A 7,127-nucleotide genomic window follows, 5' to 3' on the forward strand; every position below is an offset into this window, starting at 1 on the left:
GCTTGCCAGGCAGGCGCTTTTGCCGCTAAGCTAAATCCCCAGCCCCTCATTTCTTTTTTATGTTGGGCTTTCATGGTTCCCATCATTTTTCTAAGCTCCTCTATTTTTTTTTTTTATCTTTACCTTCTCTAGAGTTACTAACCATGTCTTTCATTATGGTCACCATCTCTGTAGTTATCTGAGAAATTATTTCTGATTTGATTTTTTTCTAGAGCTTCATTCATCTGCTTTGTTACTTCTGCTGTTACCACTTCAGAGAGTCCATGTGGGTGGCTTTCAATTTGTTCCACCTCATTGCTCCCTAGATTTGCCTTTGTTGAGCTGGTAGTCTGGGGTTGCATCTTGCTTAAGTGTCTTCTCATTTTCTATTTTTAAAGTTTAATTCCTGGTTATAAATTAAAATGGTTATAAATTGCTTATGGTGAGTGGTTATATTACTAGTCTTTAGAACACTTAGGAAAGCACTACTTCTCAGAGATGTCTTCCAGGTGTAGCTGGCTTTTGGGTTTTGAGTCTGTTGTGGAATCCTACCTCTTCAATTTATTGGGAATGAGAAGTTGCTACCTATTTGGCCTAGCCCCTGGTTCTTTGACACTCATCTATATTATTTTTTATGAACCCTAGGCAATCTCAGGCTTAGCATACTAGGAAGAACAACTGATTAGAACAATTACATCACCTTGGCTAAAGTAGGACAGTCAGTAACAACAGTAGCATCAGACATAGCCTAGAAAATGACAAACTGTGGTAACTATTAATTTGCCACCTTTAACTGTATGAACTAAATTTGTGGTTATATAACAAATTCTAAAAGAAACCAGAAAATTGTACACAGTAAATATGACTTCAGTTTGATAATTTTACCCTCAGATTAGAAAACTTAAAAGGGGTTAGGGGGAAAATAGAGAAATAGAAGAAGAGGAAGAGGAAGACATTAGAAGCAAGTGTGAAGATAAAGGAAGATTACAAAACTTTGGGAAACTGGTGAAGAAGATAGGAGGATAAGAAAGATGAAATAACAAGAACAGAACAGAACAACAACAAAAAAACTAGAAACAATTTTCACACTCATATAAAAATATGAATAAATAATCAAGAGAAGAGAAAAAAAGAAGAAAAAATGTACATTTCAAGGTGTGTCTCTGCTGTTATTGTTAGACAAAGTGCGAAAGTAGAGCCAGATCCATGTTGATTAATCCCAGCAAGCCAGCCATAGCTTTGTGGTGGGGTAGTGGATAATCCCAGCAATTCTGTACCTTTGGTTCCACTGAAATTCAGGCTGTGTTTTCACTGTGAGGCTGGAACTCGATTTGTTTAGCTTTCAACATTCCGTGTGCCTCCCACTGGCTTGAACTCAGACCCTTGACTTTCTGCTTTCTTGAACTTAGCTCCTCCTCATCCTGAAACTAGAAGTTGCTAGATGGAGCCAGTCCACAGCTTCTCTGAGTTCTGGGCTCAGTTGGTCCCTCTCCAAGATGGCTACAGGCTAATCACCTTCTCCTGGAGGATATTTGAACCTGATTAACCCACCAGCCACTGTAGTCTGCTTCAGGCACTGCTCCATTCCAATGGTGCATTGCTCCATAGAAGCCTCTGAGGTCACCAATAGTCACTATGTCTGCAGGTTAGAGCTGTCCCTCCCATGCAGTGAGTATAGGTTCAGGGAGAAAGCACCACCTGCCCACTCCTTCTTCTTCATTGAAGTTTCTCTCTTCACTCTCCCCACAGGCTTCAGTTTTTGCATAAGATCCTTCCTGGGGCCTATGGACTCACTTTCCTCGTTTTCTTCCTCACATTGCTGTATTCTAGCATCTGGACACCAAATCTTAGAAGGCTCTCTTCAAGAAAGATGACTCTGCCATCTTCCCAGAAGTCTCTGAAGATTATAAAGAGAATTTCTGTTTATCCCTTATCCTACTGTAACATATTACTTTAATGTGATGTATTTCTCAAAACAAATTAGCCAAAGTTGATAAATTATTAAAACTTAAGTACACTTTTCATTCAGATTTTCTTAGTTTTCTATCCTGAGCTCTGGAATATTAGGTAGAAACAAAGGAAACCTGCATAAATAAGGGATTTAAGTTATAATAGGACTTCCATAATGATAGTTTCTTGAATTTTCTTGTTTTTGATGATCTTGGTGGTTCTGAGGAGTATTAGTGTTTCCTAGGATATTCCTCAACTGAGGTTCATCTGATGTTTCCTTGTGGTTATACTAGATTAAGGAGTTTTGGGAGGAAGACCATGGAGACAAAACTGCTGTTAAACTTTTCATCTAGATCTTAGAGAGACTAAGGGACAACTGTTAGGGAAAGTGTAAGGCTCAGCAGTGGGTTTTGTCTCATTTCTCCATTTTACAAAGCATTAACACTGAAACATGAACTTTGTGGAGGGGTATCCTTGGTGAAGATTAGTAGGAGAGATCAGAGCTCTTTACACCAAGGAAAGAGGGTGAAAAAGTTGATTTCAGGCTTCTGAAATGTTTGTTCACAGATCAAAAAATATTGAGCACTTGTGGCAGTTACCCTTGGATTTAGGGTTGATTCTTGAACTTTTCTTGTTCCCAAACTTAATCTTATTAGATTCCTCAGAGACTATTTATGTTCTAGGAATTCAGTTCACCAGTCAGATATAGAGCAGACAAACAAAATTCTGTGTATGAACTTCCAGTGTAAAAAAGAGTGAGAACATATGCATGATATCATTTGATTTTCACAGTTCTCTGCAGAAATAGATATTGTATCTAATTTGCAAATGACTTGAATGGAGGTTGAAAGAGGGGTAAGGAATTTGCTCAAGGACGCAACTAGCAAAGAAGGGCCTAGAATCAAGGTCAGTCTAAATCAAGTCTTGGATTTTTGCCACTACTAGAGAGATCTCTGTCTGGCACATAATCTAATAATATATTCTAGGGAGTATCTATCTGCCAGTGTTCTCAACACTCAGGTATGAGGTTTGGAGCCTGTTCCCTGATCTTTCTACTATTAAAGAGCATGGAAAACCCAATTAGTCACCAAAGCTGTTGCTCATTCTGTTTCAGACATGCAGATAGGAGTGCAAATTAGTACATTTTTCCTGGAAAACAACTTTGCAATGAGCAGTAAGAAATTTATATCTGTTGGCATTCACTGACATGATAATTTCACTTCTGAGCATCTATACCAGGAATTGCTTCCAAGCCTTTTGGCTAAGATCAAGTGAACATCTATTCAGGGAATGTGGGATAATGGAAATATACAAAACATGGGAAAACATTTGTGTATGGTGAGATGACATTCATGTCAGGGTTATTTATGTTAAGGAAATGGAAAAATATAATAATTCAATAGTAGGAAACTGACTAAGTAAACCATGGCATACATTTCACATAGAAATAAAAGTGATATCTATCTATCAATCTATCTATCTATCTATCTAGATACTGGAGATATAAGCCAGGGCCTTTGCACTGAAATATAGCCCAAGATTTTTTTTATATTTTATTTTGAAACAGGGTCTTGCTAAGCCACTAAGTTGCCCAAACTGGGTTCAAAGTTGTGATCCTCCTCCCTCAGTCTCCCAGAGTGTTGGGATTATTGGTGTGTACCCCCATGGCTGGCTTAAAAGTGATATTTATGAAGAGTTCATAATAGCATTTTAAAGTACTTATAATTAACAGGCATAAATGTTTTGTAGGGTATTTGTGTGTAAACAGTGGTTCATTTGATTTTTTTCTAAATTAAATCAAATCTCATGTTTTACCCCATCTCACCTACTGGTCATTTATATCCTTGAGCTTTTTATTTCCATTGGATTCTACAAAAATCTTGAGGCTTGTTATTACTTCTCAAATCTGAGAAGCAGCCTTTTCCTTAGCCCATCATGGTCACATGTACCATCTTCTCAAGATGATTGTAAAATGTATGTACTACAAACATGTACTAATACAATTTTTCAAAAAGTTAAAAAAAAAAAAGGATTTGTGCTCTGCTTAATAGTTCTAGAATCCCTGTCTTGCCCAGGTCTCTCTTGTGGCTTGCTTGTCAGATGTTTAATCTCCAACAGTGTTTTCTTAAGGATATGTGAGGTATTTAATCTTCAATGATTTTGTCATGAAGTCCTGTCAGTGACTGAAAAATCAACTCCTCATGATGGACTGCGGCTTCCTCCATTAGGGATTTGATAAGTGGGATGTTTTTCTCCAGGTCCATAGGCATTGCTAGAAAAGCTTTGCCATATCTCTGATCATGTTTTTGGGGAGTGTTGGTAGGAAGGTTTTCAAACTCTTCTATTATCAGTCCATTTCCCTTTCTTCTACCTTCTTTTACCTAAGAGGATCCTTTGCCTCAGATTCCAAGTCTCAGCTTCCCTGAGACCATAAGTCCCTCTCTGTGGGAAATTCAGCTCTGAGGAGAAACAACCCCTTACCAGCCTACGTACAACCAGTGGGAAAAATAAAAAATGCAAGTCAGGAATGGCTCAAGTGGGGAAACCCCAGTAGGGGAGAGGTTGGACAACCAGTTAATTTTCTTTTGTGTAGGAGGAGATGCTGTAGTCACTTCTGTCACCCCATGATTATCGGGGAGGATTCAAACAATCTAATGTTTCCCTGTCTTCACTTCTCTCTGATCTTTCTCATCCATGACAAAGCAGATGTTTCTTCACTGTAGCCATCACTACCATGACAGCATCTGGCCACTTGTCCAGCCTTACTGGGGGAAACATGATCCCACTTTTAGCCTCATAAAAGTTATCATTTTAAAAGGACTCTTAAATTAAGAACAAAACCCTCCAGAAATCCCTGAACTTGGTCTTGTGGCCCCAGGGATAGGCAGAGATGGAGAGTAGCCTGACTCCTTTCTGGACACATGCACTCTATCATTCATTCATTCATTCATTCCACAAATTACTTTCTGTCTTTAATGTTCATTGAGAACTGGGTCCTATGCCTTGCTGGTAATATAAAGTTATAAGCTAAATATAAGAGGCTCCTACATCCATGGAGTTAACATCTATAATTACTGAGTGCTTACCCCGTATTGGTATGTGTTACATTTCTGAGTATAAAGGTAAAAAAGAATGATACAGTTCCTACTCTCCAGAGGCCCTCAGTCTAGTATAGGAGGAAAAGGTTAACAGATAATTGTAACCCAGAATAAAAAGAAGGGTAAGACTGGGGAACAGCAGAAGAGCATCCAACACAGGAGATCAGAAGGTAAGAAATGGACTAGACTCCTATGAATGGGCTTTGACCTTTTTGGGGTCCAAACCAGTTTGAGACTCCAGTGAACTCACTCTTTGCAAAAATGCATGTGACATTTACATATTATTTCCTGGCATTAAGGGATCCAGTAGGATCCATGGACCTCAGATAAAGAAGCTCTGGCAGCAGGATAGAGTGTCAGAGCCAAGTGGAACCGGAAGATAGTATAATGACTCTATTTAGAAAGGAGCCCTCTTCTGTCTTTCCCTAAGAAACACACCCAGAGCTGGCTAGCTAGATCATGCGGATGGGGGCTCCATTGGTGGATTCACAATTCTGCTTCTAGGGGGAAGCAGAGGGCATGGTATTTCCTGGAACTCCAAGAATGTCAGTGCGAAGAAGGGCTTTCTTTTTTCTTTTTAATTTTTTTATATTTTTATTAGAACATGCTTGCAGTGCATAATGATTACATTCATTGTGGGGAGTTGGTACATGTGCATAACATGTCTTAATTAATTCTTTTTACTTTCCTTCCTCCTTCCCTCAATCTCTTAATCCCCTTTTAGGGAGAGGTTTTCACCTTTACCTAACCGAATTCACTTTTTGTACAGACGGAGAAATTGAAGCTCTGAAATGGCACTACTTAGTCAATATTGCATAATAAAACAAGGACAAGGTCCCAAGGGTTGAGGTCTCTGAGCTGTGAGTTAGAAACAGTAGGGTAGAGAGTGCATGGACTCCAGTTAAAGTCAAAGACAGCATCTGCTAAACCAGTAAAGAAAGAACAGCAGACTGAGAGAAGAACAGGACAGATTGGGCTAGTGGTCAACCAGCCTGAGAAAGATCTCTCTAAAGAGGAGGACCTCAGGTGACAGGAGAACCTGACATCTCCCTTGAGAGGCAGGTAGGCAAGAAAAGGGGTTATAATAATAATAACAACAGTAAGTTCTATTTTTGAGTCATTGCCTGCCAGACATTGAGCTGGGTGCTGTATGATTGTGTGTCATTTATTCCTCACAATAGTCCCAAATAAGGGATGCAATTGCATCTGTTTTAAATAGGTTACCAAAAGTTACAGAGGTCTCCTGGTTTCCCCAGGATCACACAGGAAACAAATTGCAGAGCTGGGTTTTGAACTCAAGACATTCTAAGCCCACAGTCTCCTCATTAGTGGCAGTTATATTTATGAGTTTCTTATTCATGGTAGTGTCCCTAGTGTTGAGCACAATACTGGCACATAGTAGGCATTTTTGAAGAATTATATGAGTTAACATGACTAAAGAAGGTGCTGGAAGCTGGATAGAGAAGCCTCAGACTCCACATGCCAGATTGGGTCAAAGTGTGTACAAGTATAGAACAGTCCTGGGGAATGCACATGGCAGTAACTACCTGGTAGATAACTTGGGCAAGACCCCTCCTCCTTCTTTTCCTCCTCGTTATCTTTCTCCTCCTTCTCTCCTCCTTCTCCTCCTCCTCCTCCTCTTCTTCCTTCTCCTTTTCCTCTGCCAGCAAGTGTGCTTAGCTTTCCTTTCCAGTTCGGCAGGCCATACTTATCACCTCTCCTGTCTTCTTCTTTTGTCAGGAGCTACCTATTATATTACACAATGCCTACTTAGCAGGAAAATGAAATCTCAATAAAATAAAATATCCAATATATACTGAGTATTTAGAATAAACATTTACATTTTCTACATCAACTGTTTGTTTGCATAATAAGTCTAAAAATAACAGCAGAAATAAATTATTATGCAAACTACACTGAAATACAAATGTTACCACAAAAATAAACTTTACCTCAATTATCACACCTAAGGCATACTTCACAGATGAAAATAGCATGTTCCATACACAAGTATTACTTACACTGACAGACAGCACATGTGTTTTGCTTTCCTGTCTTCTTTGGTAGGACATACTTGACATCTTGCTGGTCTTCCTGTTT

Source organism: Chinchilla lanigera, unplaced genomic scaffold (genome assembly GCF_000276665.1).
Source record: "Chinchilla lanigera isolate Chin_1 unplaced genomic scaffold, ChiLan1.0 scaffold00044, whole genome shotgun sequence".
Lineage (NCBI taxonomy): Eukaryota > Metazoa > Chordata > Mammalia > Rodentia > Chinchillidae > Chinchilla > Chinchilla lanigera.